We start from the raw sequence: 16,414 nt of genomic DNA, 5'->3' as shown, positions 1-16,414 counted from the left end.
CCAAGGAGCTGAAGGGGTCTGCAACCCTATAGGAGGAGCAACAATATGAATCAACTAGTACCCCAGAACTCGTGACTCTAGCTGCATATGTAGCAGAAGATGGCCTAGTCGGCCATCATTTGGGAGGAGAAGCCCTTGGTCTTCCAAAGATTATATGCCCCAGTAGGGAAATACCAAGACCAGGAAGGGGGAGTGGGTGGGTTGGGAAGCAGGGCAGGGGGGAGTGTATAGGGGGCTTTGGGGATAGCATTTGAAATATAAATGAAGACAATATCTAATAAAAATTGTTTTAAAAAAAAGAGTGATTGAGAGAGGGAACATATTTTTCCTTGAGATGATTTACCTTCTAAATATTCAAGCTGAATGGAACCCAAGACTGACTGTGCCAAACTTATATCTTTACCATATTTGTTATCATGAAGCCAGCCAATGGGTGTGCCAGTCATTTTTGTGGAAACATGAATTGACTTCCTGTGGTTTGGGCATGTACAGTAGGAAAATGCTGCCTGCCTTCAAGGTGCTGTCACAGAATGGCTTAGAAAATGAACAAGGGAATCAGTGATAGCATTCAGTGTTGTAAGTATCAGGAAAAGAACTTAAACAATGGTTTTGTCATTCATCTCCAAAGCATATGATATGCGCTACTCTAAACATGAATGATATGCAAAATTATTAACAAATTATTAATAAATATCAGGACATTGGCCATAAACAGATGCTACTTAGGAACATCCCTGCCAATAAACAGACATCAAGACACAGTGCCTGCCATAAGTGTCTGTGGTTTATTAGAGCAAGGAGCCAAAGGAGAGAATACACACATAATGTGCTAACACAGAAAGACGGTAGTGTAACTGAGTGTAGAGGAGGAGTCCTCCTAGCTGGGTGCCAGAGCTCTGGAAACAGTCTCAGAAGAAACACTGCAAAATAAAACTTAAAATAGAATTCATCATAAAGATAAAACATTGTTCCTTCTAGCAAATTGGATGGACAAAAGTGCTCAGGCTTCTAAATTATTTCTTTACATTTTAACTTAAAATATTTGAGCTTCTAATGTCCTTAGCAAGTGCCCATTTGATACCAAGACATAGAGAGCTAGTTGGTGCCAAGGACATTCCCAAAGTCACGCAGTCAATAAAACACCCCTGGAACCAGAACTCAGTGCCAAACCCAGTTCTTTTTAGGCTGTTCAACCACACAACTGACATCTTGGTTGCTTGTGTACCTGACCTACCCTTTTCTTTCAGCCAAGCACCGATCTGTCTTGCTTCCCATTCAGGAACAACTTTGAGTTTTGAGTTTTTGATGATTGGTTGGTAGTTTCCTTTGTTGTGTGGGAGAGTGAAAAGAGGTGAAATAGAGAAGCCAGTGAAGACGATGTATAGATAAGATGGGGAAAGTTGCTATTACGCGATGATTTTAATTGAATGACTGACAGTCTGCATCGGCTCTAAGCTCTTTCCAATTGTTTGAGACTTTGAGATGAGTTTTGGCATGCTGAATCACCATACTCAAACTCCACAACCATTCATCATAATCCACTTGAGTCTAGAATGTGGACAGGGCTAGGGGCAGCAGAGGAGAACATTACCAGAGTTGGAAGCCAGAGATCCTCACAGGAGATGATCACTTGATTTCCTCAAGTAAACTAGTCCTGGCCAACATTCTACTCACTGTCTAGTCCATCTGGAAAAAAATGTAATAGACCATTAAGAAAATGAGAGTGATCTCACCTGAGGCAATCCTCCATACTCCCTTTGGACTCCAACCATAATCTCCACCAGCAATTCATGAATGAGAAGAACAAGCAACAGCAAAGTCAGTCCTTGGCAGGGATTGATGTGCAGAGGTGGTGTTTACAAGCCTTCTTTCTACCCTCTCACATGGAAAAAAAAATTCCCACAGTCCTGAAAAGGATAGACCCATGCAAGATCAGATGCCAAAAGGTATCCTTGCCAAATCAGAAGATTAGTGGCTATTAATTTCCGTAAGCATCCTCTGCCTTAATGACTGGTAGATTTTAGAGGCTCAGTTCTGACTAAAACGACGATGGGCAGCAGCCATAGTGGTCTATGACTAGTCATTTCTCCTTGCTGAGTTCCCTTTCTTCATGTGTGCAATGAATGTGTTTGACATTATAATCCAGTTCCTCTTACGTTCTGTAGCGAGAAGGAGAAAAGGACTAATTATAAAACAGTATGTCAAATATTCACATATCCCTCCATCACATCGTATACTCAACAACCAGTGTCTGAGCTCCTGTAATGTCCAAGTCTGTTTATTAGACACAAGGAGAAAGCATTGGAAGCCTAGGGTCTAGGAGGGAATAGTGGGCATACACATGTAGAACTACAGAGGAAGCCTAGGGTCTAGGAGGGGGGCATACACATGTAGAACTACACTGTATGAAAGTGATGCCTGTGCTAACAGAGCTGAGCTATGTGTGTGGAAGCATTTTTGTTGTTATGTATGTTTTGTCTGTTTCAGAGCAGTTAGTCATCATTTCTTGTCATCTTGTCATAAACCTACACATATCTAGGAGGAAAGAATCTTAACTGAGAAAATGTCTCCATGAGATCGGTCTATAGACAAATCTTTGAGATATTCTCTTAATGATTGATGTGGGAGGACCCATACCACTGGAGGCAGTGTTACTCCTGTGTGCTGGGTGCTTAAAAAAAAAAAAAAAAAAAAAAGCAGGTTGCTGCCTGTGGATCCCAATCCCTTCACTGGGCTGCCTTGTCTGGCCTCAGTCAGAGAGAATGCACCNTCCCTTCACTGGGCTGCCTTGTCTGGCCTCAGTCAGAGAGAATGCACCTAGTCCTGCAGTGACTTGATATGCCAGGGTGGATTGATATGGGAAGAAGAGGGAAATACCCCTTCTCAGAGGAGAAGAGGAGGGGGATAAAGGGAGGGGCTGTGTTAATGGTACACTGGGAGGAGGAGGGCTGCAATAGGGAGGTAAAATTAATAAAGAAAGAAATGAGGGTAAAATAAGAAAGCAGGCTACTAGGCACTGATGAAGACTAGGAAACTTGCATGGTTATAGAAGATGGCCAGTTCGCTCTTTTTATGCCCCATTACTAGGGGACTTCACTAACATCACTCTCACAGATTCCAGGGAGTTTCCACTGCAGTAGGTTTCAACATCACCACCCAAATGCTCCCAAATTCCAGTCATCTTTCCCAATACTCTCTCCTTCCATCTCTCAGACTGATCCTTCCTGTTCCCATCCTGGCCTATTCCCAGTCTACCTGCAAATTCTATTCTATGTCTTCTTCCCAGGGAGATCCATGTATTTCCCCTTGAGCTATTCTTGTTGCTTAGCCACCTGGATCTGAGGATTGTGATATACTTTATTTAAGAGCTAATGTCCACTTATAAGTGAATACATACCATGTTTTTTCTATTTGTGTTTGGGTTTACCTCACTCAGGATAATATTTTCTAGTTCCATCCATTTGCCTGCAAATTTCATGATGTCATTGTTTTTAACAATGTACCACATTATCTTTATCCATTCTTGGGTTGAGGGAAATATCAGAGGGGTATCATCCAGCAACTGATGGGAGCAGATGCAGAGACCAACAGCCAAACACTAGGCAGAGCCGGAGGAACCCAGCAGAAGACAGAGAGGAAGGATTGTAGGAATCAGAGGGGTAAAGGATGCCATGAGAAAAGAATCAACTAAGCAGGATTCATAGGGACTCACAGGAACTGAAGGAACAAACACAGACCTCGTGTAAGTCTGAGCTAGGTTCTCTGCATATGCCTTATGGTTGAGTAGCTTGGTGTTCTTGTGGGACTCCCAAGAGTGGGAGTTGAGGGTATCTCTGACTTGTCTGTCTGCACTTGGGACCCCTTTCCTCCTTCTAAGTTGCCTTGTCAAGTCTTGATATGAGGGTTTGTACCTAGACTTACTGTAATTTATTAGGCCGTGTTTGGTGGTTATCCATAGGAGGCCTGCTCTTTTATATGAAGGAAAATAGAGAAGTGGATCTAGGAGAGATAGGAAGTGGGGGGAGGGACTGGGAGGAGTGGAGGGAGGGGAAACTGTGATTGGGGATTAATAAATGAGGGAAGAATAAGAGAGAAATAAAAGGCAGGCTGAGCATGCCATGGAAAGTAAACCAGTAAGCAGTGTGCATCCATGGCCTCTGCTTCAAGACCTACCTCCATGCTCCTACCTTGAATTTCTGCCTTGACTTTCCTCGTCGATAAGAGTGTGACCTAACAGTTGTAAAATGAAATCAACCCTTTATTCCTTTTAGCCATTGTGTTTTCTTAAATCAATTGGGAAGAAACTAAGATAGATAACATCTTACTGCATAGCCCAAATTGGCCTGGAACTTGCTAGGTAGTTGAGCTTCTAACTCACAGAGGTCTGAGTGCTGGGTCAAAGAAATGAGATACCACACCTGGCATGGAAGGAAGCATTTTTAATTAAATAAATATATAGGGAAACTTCCAAGAGAAGTTGGATCAGAACCAGATGGCAAATGGTGGTGAGAGGTGAAAATAAAGGGATTAAGTCAATTTCAGCACAAGTAAAGGCTTATGTCTTGAAGAGCACAGGATCTACACAGACCCACTTGCACAGAATGGAAGCCCCGAAAGGAATTCAATGGCCACTAGATGACCATGAAGAACTCCTGCGTAGCAAATAGAAGTGCTAGTTACCCAAGGAAATAAACAACCTATGACAAGGGAGAAAATCCTCACTGACAATTCATCTTATAGGAATTAATATCCACGGTATATAAAAATCTTTTAAAAAAAATCCACAAGAACAAATTCAGTCAGCATATGGGCAAAAGAGCTGAACAGAAAGTTCCCAAAAGAATAAATAACTAGCAATAAATACATGGGAACTGCTTAGCCTACTTCTCCATCAGGGAAACAAACATCCACACTGCTAGAAGAATCCATCTGATCCCAGTCAGAATGGTTGTCCTCGAGAAAACAAAGTCCAACAGTTATTGGCAAGGGTATCTTATTCTGCCAATGGGAATGTCAATTCAATTCACCCAATAACTCTGAAAATCTCTGTGGAGGAAGTTCAATAGATTGAAACTAGGGCTACGGCAGTTAGCCTGAAATATCGGGGCAGCTTACTGTGGAGATTCTGGAATAGCCACATTGATCATGGCACCATTCACAATCCATCTACGTGTCATCTGCAGACTAGAGGAGGAGGAAGAGAAGGCACTAGTTACACCCAGAGGAGTTTTATTCAGCTGTAAAGAAAAATACAGCTATGGCGTTTGCAGAAAAAATGGACGGAGCTAGAGATCACCATGCTAAGTGAAATAAGCTACACTCACACAGGAAGACAAGCACTGCATGTTTCTCTTGCATATGCAAATTAGGAGAAAGAAACAAGTAAATGGAGGAGGGCAAGGGTAGGCAAGGCGGTAGAAGACTGATTATCAAAGTGTTTTATGTGCACTATGGAAATAGCACAACAAATGAATTACTCAGTATTATTACTATATGTAAAATATAAATAGTCCAGGGGGACAGAACAGTGTCTAGTCTGAGCAATCTTCCTCACTTTAAGGCTGAAGGATAGCTAGAATTACGATGTTTCCCAGCACTTTTGGAGAAAACTTGTTTTTGTTAGTGAAAGGGTCTCTTGTTTGTTCTTGGGGGTTTGGGTTGGTTGGTTCTGATTGTTTGTCTTCTAGAAAAGGTTTCGTTCTGCACACCAGGCTGGCCTCAGACCCGTGGTGATTCTCAGGCTTGAACCTTTCAAATGCCAGGATCACGACGGAATGAGCCTCCATAACCTGCTGAACATTCATTTTACAAGTAGAGTGCAGTACAGCAGAGACTGAACCACCAGCCAAGGGGATAGCTTGGGCTAGACCAAGGCCCCTCACACAGATGTTGCAGATGTGCAGCTTGGTCTCCATGTATCCCCCACCTCCCCACAACTGGAGCAGGGGGCTGGCTCTGAATCTGCTTCTATTCCTATCTGATCCTATTCCTCTAGTTGGGCCACCTTGTCTGGCCTCAGTGGGAGACAATTCACCTGCAGAGAGTCTTGATGCGCCAGGGTGGGGTGACACCCAGGACCTGCCCCCCTTCCCAGGCAAAAGGGATGGGGGACAGGGGAAAGAGCTGTGGGATGGGCACTGGGAGGAGAGGGAGGCTGGATATTGGGATGTGGAGTGAATAAATAAATTAATGGGAAAAAAAAAAGATAGGTCTCAGGTGTCATGTGACACATTTCCGTGGCCGCTGATGGTTATATTTATATGTGTCAGGATCACCGGCTGTTTCCATCCTCAGGGCCTCCCATTTGACTTCACTTTCCAGTAATAGGTTAAGCAGTTTGTGGTAGCTGTGAATTCATGATTGACTATAGAACACTAAGAAGTGTTGGGGACCAGGAATGTCAGGTCTGGAACATTCTTAGAAGTCCTATTAATTACGCCCTATTAATTAGGAGACTCTCTCAACTTACCTTGTTCGGACATAAGTAAATGGTTACAAATAAATTGATTATATATTGTATATAAACATAGCTCATAGGACACATGGAATAGAGACACATCTAACACTTCATTTGTTAACTGAGAAGAGGTATCCTGGGTCTGCTTAGGAAAGCCTAGAGCCGTGGAAGCATTCACTACTGGTGGAAAGACAGGCTCATGCCACTGAAATGTTCTGGCTAACGTGCAGAATGAAAAAAAATTCCCAAAGCAACCAACCTCTGAATCAGCCCAAATGGTTTAAAAGTTCAAATGAGTCGTTTTACGACATGACTATTTATGGGTGTTCCTGATGTCTGAGTGGTATGTGTGTGTGTGTTTGGGGGTGGGGGGTCACTTAAGCAGACAGTCTTGAGTCCTGGAATCGGTGCCACCATAGGGATAGCCTAATTTTGTCTTGCTTTATTCTACCGGAGAAATTGAAACTAAATGTTATGAGAAAAGCTGAAGGATGGTATCAATCAGTAAGTGGATGGTTGAAATTTCCGATAATAGTTGTTAATAAAAACATCAGAAGTCTCTTCTAAATTACAGATCAAAGAGATGCATTTTCCGCAGCCCAACAAAGCAGCTGCGTCTGTCGTGATGGGTGACAGTTTCCTACTTAAGCATCACTCACTGTTTCTGGTCACCAGTGTGTCATGGAGCCATGAGTTCTAAGTGCTTCCCAGGCACAGTTCCCTGATGGCATTAAACTGCTTCTCTAAATTGCAGGGTACAAGCACTTTCCCAAACAAGCCACTGAGCTGAGCGCGGCCCCAGGTGCCCTGAGGATACTTGAACATGCTAAATGAGGACTTCAACCTAAATAGTGTTACCTTTTGAAAGGTATTAGTGCTTCTCTAAGGAAAAAAAAAGTCTTCACTCAGCACCTAGGTACACTGAGAGCTCAGGAATACACCATGAAGTAAGTAGACCCTACTAAGTAGAAAGCACTTAGCATATGACGTAAACAATGTCAAAAAGTGACTCCTGCGGGGACATTGGGATCTGGATAATGATTCCTCCAGGCAGCTGGGCATGGCTGGGTCCTGCTTCAGAAAAGCTAACTCTTCTAAGCTCCCAGTATGGTTCCCACCTGCTGAGAACTAATCTTGGGTTATCTCCAAGCTGGCCAAGAGAAACCTGAACTGCCCCGGGCTTGCTCAGCCCTCCTCGATCTCCTCTTTCCAGGAACTCGGTTCAGCCCTCAGGCTTTCTCTGAGGTGCCACCCCGCAGCTGCTGCCCAGAGCCCGAGGGAACCCAGGTCGTGTTTCCAGTTTGCTCTAGTCCAGGAGCAGCGCCAGGATCCAGTTCCCTCTTATCCCAGCTCCCAAGGCTTCTGTTTCACAATTAGAATACTCATTTGTGGAGCAATGCAAAAATCACACTTCGCTAACAACTACTCTGCGGGGGCGGAGGGAGCTGAAATTCCTACTTTTTTTTTCCTTCACTATAAATTGTATGCAAATGGTCCGTTAGCTGGCTGCGCGCCTGGAGTTAGTGCGTCTTTCATGAGCTAACCCTGTTCCGCTGGGAGGGCTGTGCCTTTAACTCACCAACTGAAAAAAAAAAAAAAAAAAAAAAAAAAAACAAAAAGTGGGAAAGGATGTCTGGAGGCGAGGCGTCCCATTACAGGGGAAGGAGCTCCCTATATAAGCCTGCCAAAGCTGGCTGCTCCGGCCACAGCCTTCCTACTGTCACGCGTTTCTCCCGCGCGCAGACACACACCCTAGCCTCTGGTGGGCTCCTACAGTGGCTGGGAAGACGCTAGGGACTGCGCGCTTGGGAACTCGCTGTGGCTTAAACCAAGTACTTCTTCACCGAGCCGGTGCACCGAGACATTGATTTTCCCCGACCTGGAAAAGGTGAGTCTGTTGATCCCACCACCCAGGATCATTCTGGTGTGCTCCTGGCATTCCCGGTACCCAGTAAGGTGTGGGTTTGTAACTATAAAACTTTTGTTAAATTTCCAAGCCCGGTAAAAGAGTGTCTCGCTGGATGTGATCAGAGGCGTCCTGATTTTTCCGTGCTTGCCCTCCTGCAGTCTTGTATTTGGTATGGATCTGTCAATAGTACTGGTCAGAGGAACTCAGAGGAACTTTTGGTAAAGTTTTTGTCTCTGCCTTTCTTTGGGGGAAAAGTCTTACTTTAACTCTTAACCTTTTACCTCGTTGATTCTCACCTGTGGATTTCCCCCTTTTTGGAGCGTTAGAGAAGTTGCCTTTGAAAGAGGCATTCGCTCACAGCACTGGGATGGGATGAGTACTGTGTGTGGTAGGGAGAACACAGCCCGTGCATCTACACAGTCTCATCACTTGACAGTTTGCGATCCCCTCTTGCCCCATTGATCCTCAGTGTCCACTCTGGGGAAAGGTAAAAGCTGGGTACCAGAGCGAGGAGATGAGTTCTGGGCACGGATGAAAAGCCCACAGTGTAAGATGAAACTGGTAGGCACTTCTGTGGGTTCTTGAAGCAGGGTGCCATCCTCCTGATTCAGAGACCTCAGGTGGGGCATGTTTAGAAGGTTTGGAGGCATCTGAACCCCATATTGCTCCCAAATCAGGCTACCTCCTGACCCTTTACCCCAGAATCCCAGTAACATCTTCCCTTCCCTGGTGAACTTTGGAAAGAGCACAGAGATTCCTTGATGCAATCCTTGTTACAGGGGGAATAAGAGGTTGGGGTTTGACCCTAGAAGTGACTTGGGCATTCTCACTAGTGCCACCACAACATAAATGTGCCAGGAAAAGATGTAACCTCTGTGGACCTTAGTTTCCACGACTCTAAAGTGGGGACAGCAGCTCCCCTTATCATGAGGCGTGAATGAGGAACAAAAAGATAAAATCAGCAACTGGGCAATCCCTGTCATGGTCCAAAGCTGCCATCACCCTGGCCGTGAAAAGCAGGGCCACTTAACCCAGTTTTGCAGTGTGTCTGCTTACCCTCCCCCAAAGCCTCTGTCTTCTTATCTTGCCAGATCTGAGACAGCCTGCTAGCTTGGCACATATTTTACGTATTTTACCAGCAAGGGGTTGTGTTGGCACCATTTGGAGAAAAGGTGGCAGCCATGGGCTTGATGTGAATCAGGAGTTCTGACTCCAGAATGTCCTCAGGCATTTACAGGTTAAAGTGCTTGGCTGTGGAGTGCTGTGTGGCTGTGGAGTGCTGTGTGGCTGTGGAGTGCTGTGTGGCTGTGGAGTGCTGTGTGGCTGGTGGTTCTTTAGAATCAGATTCTTTGCCTCAGAGGGGAGCTCTCTTTAAGAGTGAATGCCTCTTTTTCATGTGTTTTCGTGGAATCTTTTTTTTTTTCTTTGTTTTATAGAGTTTTCCCTATATGCACCTTAGAAATGAAAGTTGCCTCCCCCATACAAACACACACACACACACAAACACACACACACACACACACACACACACACACACACACACNACACACACACACACACACACACACACACACACACACACACACTGCCTTGTCTTGAGATGCAGCAAAGCTCACCAGGGCTGGCGAGAGGCATGTTCCATCTAAATAAGCTGATGGAAAGTCCTCCTGTCTTATGAACCAAGCCTTTCGAAGGGCGGGGGGAGGTGGTGGGGGGTGGGGATGGGCAGTGTGCCTTGGCCTTGTACATTCCAATAATGTGACCACATCTGGGGAAAGAAGGGGGTGCAGTGTGTGAATATTCTCTGGGTTACTCAAATGGGGTGAGAGAGACAGAGACAGAGCGGGAGAGGGGGAAGGAATGGGTGAAGCCAAGCTTGGTAATCACCCACTCCCTCCTTTGTTCAAAACACCTAGCTTTGATCTCTTGGCCTCTCTTTACCCTGTCTCATGAAGTGACAAGGCTTCCATCCCTCAGCTTTGTCACTCATACAAAGAGGGTGAGGAGTTACCCCTCCGGGGGCTCTGTGACACACAACAAAAGAGTTCAATAGACAGAGTCGTTTCTGTTTACCTGGTTACTAGATCACAGATACTTTCCAGATTAATGTTCTAAACAAACTTTTTCAAGTTTAACAATGGAAGTATTTATTAAGAAATTATGAACCAAAAAACAAAACAAAAAAAAAAACCAACCGAGTTTCTGACAGATAAGCATGAGGCTGCCTGGGCTAACAATGGGGTTAGGGGCTGCAAACCCCTGGGACATTTCCACCAGATTGCAAACAACAGGACACAGGGCTCCAGGTCTCACAGCTAGGCAGTGCTTACTCGGGTCAGAGTTCTGGACTCCAGCAGCTACAGGAGTAAGGACAGTTCCCCAAATGAAACAGGAGACAGGAATTTTAGAGGCGTAAGAAAGGTTGGTTACTTCAATCCATGTCAGTAGTCACTACAGCCAGCATAGAATTAACCAGTGTATGAGCTATAGGCTCTTGATGCTTCCTTGGGCATCACGGTACCAAAGGGCCGCAGCGTGCCTCTGGAGCATGGCTGTACTTATGAGACAGCGAGACTCGCGGAGCAGCGAGATTGGGTCTTGGAACTCAAGTGATAGGGCCAGAATCTAAGCTCAAATCTTTCTTTGGAGGCTTTGCTTCTTTTCAATGTGTCAGCTTCTTGTATAGCCCTCGGAAGGAAATCACTTCCTTTCTGACAAAGTATGCCCCACCAGGCAGACACCATGGCCACCCATAAATACAGCAATAGCCTGATCATATAACCAGAACAGAATTTGGAAAGGGAACTCAGGCTGACAGAATGAAAAACATACCCCCTGAATCCTATCCGTTCTCATGTTCACTGTGAGCTAAAAATCACCTCTCATCTCTCTTCCCATAGTTCCATGAACTTACAAACTAGCTTGCACAAAGCACACCAGCTCCTCCATACACTGAGACTATTTGGGTTTGAAAAGTAGAGCTTGAGAAACAAATATTTAGTTGCCTCTCCATATTCATTCCTCTATGGCAGTCAGACACTGACATAAAATAGCTAACAGTCAGGGATGATAGTGTGACACGGTGATGGGGAAGACTGTCTACTTAGTTTTCTAATACTGCAAATTATGAATTAACAGCTCCACTTAATAATAGAAGGAGAAACTGAGGCTCAAGGAAACTGAGTAGCTCAGCCCAGGTCTTCCCACAGGAGTCAGAACTGGCTGCAAACCCAAACTTTCTAAGTAAAACCCTACCGTTTTGTCTCCTGTGCCACGCTGCCTCCTGATGTCAGGCCTGGCTAACCAAGTGCAGAACTCTGCACGGTGTCCTTTGGGGAATGGCCAGAAGAGCACACAAGACTCCAGCTGGCATCGGTGCCTCTTGATTTCACAGAGGAGCCCTGCAGCTATCGTTTTTCATGGTGCGCAGGAAAGGTTAGCTGGTGGTAGTGCAATCCAATGCTTAGAAACGGAAACATTCCAATTTCAGCTGACAGGGTGGGGGAGATAGAAAGGAGAAAGAGAAAGAGAGGGACAGAGAGACAGAAAGAGACAGAGAGAGATAGAGACAGAGAGGGATAGAGACAGAGACACACAAAGACAGCAAGAGAGAGACAGAGAGGAAGACAGAGAGAGCAGAAAGAGAGAAAACACACAGACACGAGAGAGAGAGAGAGAGAGANGAGAGAGAGAGAGAGAGAGAGAGAGAGAGAGAGAGAGAGAGAGAGAGAGAGAGAGAGAGATTAGCACATACTTCCCATGGCTGTGCAGGTGGGAGCTACAAAAGGGAGAGGAGAGTCATGCCTGCATCTTTTAAGGTGTAGGAGAGCTAAATGTGTGGTTTTAAGGGAGCTGCTGGGGGAGATAAAAATGGGGCCATCCCAGGTCTCTAAAAGGTAGTCGGGGAACAGTTATAGGCTCCGTGCTACCGATTCTGCCAAAGCCTCCAAGCGGAAGATTATGATTCAAACGCCTTTCACTGCACGAAGATAGCTGGGAATCCCCCTTGAATCCCATCCCAGAGCAGTCTAAACACCTTCGACATGTGGAAAACATTACGTGAAGGCCCTTTTCCAAGAAGGAAAACCCCTTAATGCATAGAGAGACGAGCCTCCTAAAAATCCCAGTCCTGCCAAACACAAAACGCAGTGGTGACTTTGCCTTCTATGACATCTGCGCACAGCCCGTGACTTCTTGTGGAGGCGAGACCTCTGCATAGTTTTCTGATTCTAACCCTGGTGCTCAGACTTTTGTTCAAGTATACCGTTAAATCTAATCATCTTTGTTCTTTCTCCTTTTCTGCCTTATACGCTTCCTAGAGCAGCGGTTCTCAACTATCCTAATGCTGCGGTCCCTTAACAGTTCCTCATGTTTTGGGGACTCCCCCCTCCCAATACAATTATTTTTGTTGTTACTTCATAACTGTAATTCTCTACAGTTATGAATAGCAATGCAAGTTTGCTGTTTTCTGATGGTCTTATACGACTCTTGTGGAAGAGCCCTGCAACTCCCAAAGAGGTCACAAGCCACGTGTTACAAAAACACTCTCCTAGACAGTTAGAGCCACCTGGAGTTCAGTGCTCTCTGCTATTCTTGATTCTCCACCATGGAACAAAAGCAGAATGCCCACACTCAAAGTAGGTTGTGAATGGAAAATCCTTTCCATGTGTCCTTTCACTCTATTTGTGAGTGGAAATTTTTCAAAGATTATTTCATTCCAAGTCGTCTCAGATGTTTGAAATTTCCTGAAGTTCACAGGTCCCGAAATGTGGGCACTTTAACTCAAATGGCTTTGGCTGGTCCTTTAACCTTCCTCAAACAGTCTGCCAAGAGACAAAGGTGTTTCATAAGCCCTGAAAGCAAATAGCTTGCTTCAGAATCAGCCAAAGGTCACCTCTTACCCTAAAAGAGGGAAGGTGGCTTCTGTTAACATCTCTAAGGAGTTGTCTAAACTATTCTTGATGCAGGCGGATGAGGGTAACTGAAAGTGACTGCATTTGTTACTTTTTCATTGTCAAGGCTTTCATTTGGGTTACAATTTGCAGGGACATAGTCTATCCCGGCAGAGGAGGCAAAAGTGCAGGAGCTGGTGGTGGCTGGTCATCCCGCATCCATGCTCAGGGAGCAGAGTGATTGAGAGCTGGTACTCAGTTAGCTTTGTCCTTTGTATGAAGTCCAGAACCCCCAGTGCATGGAATGATGCCACCCACACTTAGGGCAAGGCTTCTCACGTCAATTAACGCAATCTAGAAAATGACTAACAGACACGCCCAGGGGTTTGTTTCTTGACCTGTTTTTTCAAATCCTATCAAACATTAATGATCAATATTAACCACGATCAACATTAACCAGCCCACTAAATGTTGTCACCTACTCCATCAATACTGTACCATTTTACCATTGTTTACTATTTGCAATATCATTGCTATTCTAATGTTGGGGACCTGGGGCAAATTAATGTAAGCAGCTTATTGAATATCATACAGATAGGTGATAGGGGAAACCTTAGCACAAACCTGGGCCCAAGTCCCTAGAAGGTGGTAAAGGCCATTAGGCTACGCAAGCCATGCAAGGCACCATGCTTCTGCTCCTCCTGTCATGGGGAGGTCATTGTCCCCAGAGGCTGCATGCCTTCGGCAGGCATCAGACCCTCAGAATGTAATGTCTGTGAAGTTCTCTGCTTTTCCCAATACAATAGGGCTTGACTTCTGTGGGTGTGCTCTGTCATGTTTCAGGACTTACCAAGTTTCCCACGTGCAGGACAGATCATCCCAATAAGGTATACTTATGAATCAGTGCATTTATGAAACGCTCCTATACACGTTACCTTGACGTGCTCCCAGAATGCATACATAAAGACTTTGCAGAAAGGTAAACTGAGCCCTTCGTTACTCACATAAAGTAGAGAGCAAAGGCATTCAGAGCTCCTTCCCAGGATCAACACCACAAAGCTCGTTTCCCTCTCTATGCTACAGGATTCCAAAGAACTGACTCAAGTTTCTGCATAGCATACAGCTTAGAGATGACAGACTATTCGCTAGATAAGTATTTATATTTTAAAGATTTATTTTGTTTTGAGTTATGCAGACGGATGTGTGTGTCTCTGTTGGGGTAGGTGCACAGAAGGACAGTTTCTCTGGGAGGTCAGAGGAGAGTGTCGGATCCCTGGAGCTGGAGTTTCAAGCCGTTGCGAGTATTCCTACTTAGATCCTCAGCATTGGGCTCATCCTCGCTGAAAGGACAGCATAAGCCATCTCCACCGCCTCGCATTTATATTTTGGAAAGGTAGTTAGGTAAAACAGGCAATGCTTAGATGGATGAATGAATTATCAATGCGGGGCTTCAGACAAGTCTGTGGATTCTGTGCACTAGAAGAGTCAAATTTTATCGCCCAGTAGGTCTACAAGACAGTTAAAATAACAGTTGCTGAGTTAAAAAGTGGAAGAGACTCAAGACTGTTGGGAAAAGCATTAGTTTTATTCAAAACATTAAAGCTATTGTACTAGGTCTGGGAATGTTGGCTAAAAGTACAGTGTTCAGGGAGCCTGAGCAGCCATATAACAGGACACCACTGCATGTCACCTGATGAAGCAACAGACTGTGATCAGAAGACATGATCAGAAGAAGGCAGCCCAGAGCTCCATTAGACCATCTGCCAGCCCTTGCAAAACACTGACTATAAGCACCAGTATATGAAATGGTGTATCTTTTTAAAAAAGATTTATTTATTTTATATGTGAGTGCACTGTAACTATCTTCAGACACACCAGAAGAGGGCATCGGATCCCATTACAGATGGTTGTGAGCCACCATGTGGTTGCCGGGAATTGAACTCAGGACCTCTGGAAGAGCATTCAGTGCTCTTAACCACTGAGCCATCTCTCCAGCTCTGAAATGGTAATATCTTAAAAGTTTAAAATGTATACATCTAAAAAAAAAAAAATGTATACATCTAACAACAGAGTCACCTACGGAGATGGAAGTCTGGTGGAGGTAACCACAGAAGGAGCTTTGGCACAGCAGAGGAGTCTGCTTGCAGGGGAAAGAGAGGAAGGCAGACAGCTCCCTCCCACAGTGGGCAGCGGCATCATGGATAGCCTGTGTCACTGACAATCATACAGAAGTAGGTGGACGCAGGGATGTTATAGAAGAGCATTCTGACACAGAGGTTGCTTTCACTAGAACTTAGAATGTCAATGCTGAAGACGCTGATTGATGGGTATCCTCAAAGCCAGGAGCTTACAGATCGGGTTCAAAGAGATCCAGAGGTAATTCAGGAGATGCCGTGGAGAGCAGGGTGAGGCAAAAGTCACATTCAACCTCATATCAACTAAAGCCCCTCTCTGTTTATGTTTTGTGCGTGGAACGTCCACATGAGATAGAATTTACTGGAAGGCTTCTCTGGCACAAAAAGAAGAAAGGAGGAGGAAGAAGAGGAGGAGGATGAAAATGTTTGTAAGAATCACTGGCCGACTTTAACATATTCATTTTAAAGATGGTGAAACTGAGACATGGGGAAGAGAGATATTTTCCTAAGATGTCATGCCAGCTGGCAGCGGGTCAGAGCAGAGTCTTGGGTATCCTGACTCTGCTCTTAGGATCCAGGGACAACATAAAAGTCTGCAGTTAATATATCCTCTTACAAAAGAAAAATGAACTGTCTTATTCTCTAAATCGTACTGCACATGTGGATTGAGCTAACAATTCTATCAGTTACTTACCCGCCGCAAAGCGTAGTCATTAAAAACATCACAGGTAGTGTCTTATGGCTTCTATAGGTCTAGAATCAAAACATAGCTGAGCTGAGTTAGGCTGGAATTTCTATGATCAGTTGTCATTGGCCTGGGTTTGGATAGTATCTGAAGGCTTGGCTGAGGATTAGCCCTCTTCCAGGCTGTATCTGTTGACTGGACTCCATTCCTCAGGAGCTTCTAGACTGAGTCTGTCAGTTCCATACTGCCTTAATAACTTCCCACATGGGGCATTTCAACAAAGCCATTTACCTCATCCATGCCAATCACACACACACACACACACACACACACACA

General features: G+C 44.8%; 1 protein-coding gene across 3 annotated transcripts in view; it reads left to right on the top strand.

The window, feature by feature from the left end:
• The first annotated feature begins 8,133 nt into the window (after positions 1–8,133).
• Tnc (tenascin C) overlaps positions 8,134–16,414 on the top strand; it is an 89,170-nt gene continuing 80,889 nt past the window's right edge. For all 3 annotated transcript variants that reach the window (XM_029539890.1, XM_029539888.1, XM_029539889.1), the window contains exon 1: positions 8,134–8,345. The gene's annotated coding sequence lies outside the window, so the exon portion shown is untranslated. The remainder of the gene's footprint in view (positions 8,346–16,414) is intronic.

The sequence above is a fragment of the Mus pahari genome, chromosome 6 (assembly GCF_900095145.1).
Source record: "Mus pahari chromosome 6, PAHARI_EIJ_v1.1, whole genome shotgun sequence".
Classification (NCBI taxonomy): Eukaryota; Metazoa; Chordata; class Mammalia; order Rodentia; family Muridae; genus Mus; species Mus pahari.
This window is presented reverse-complemented; position numbering and strand designations above follow the sequence as displayed.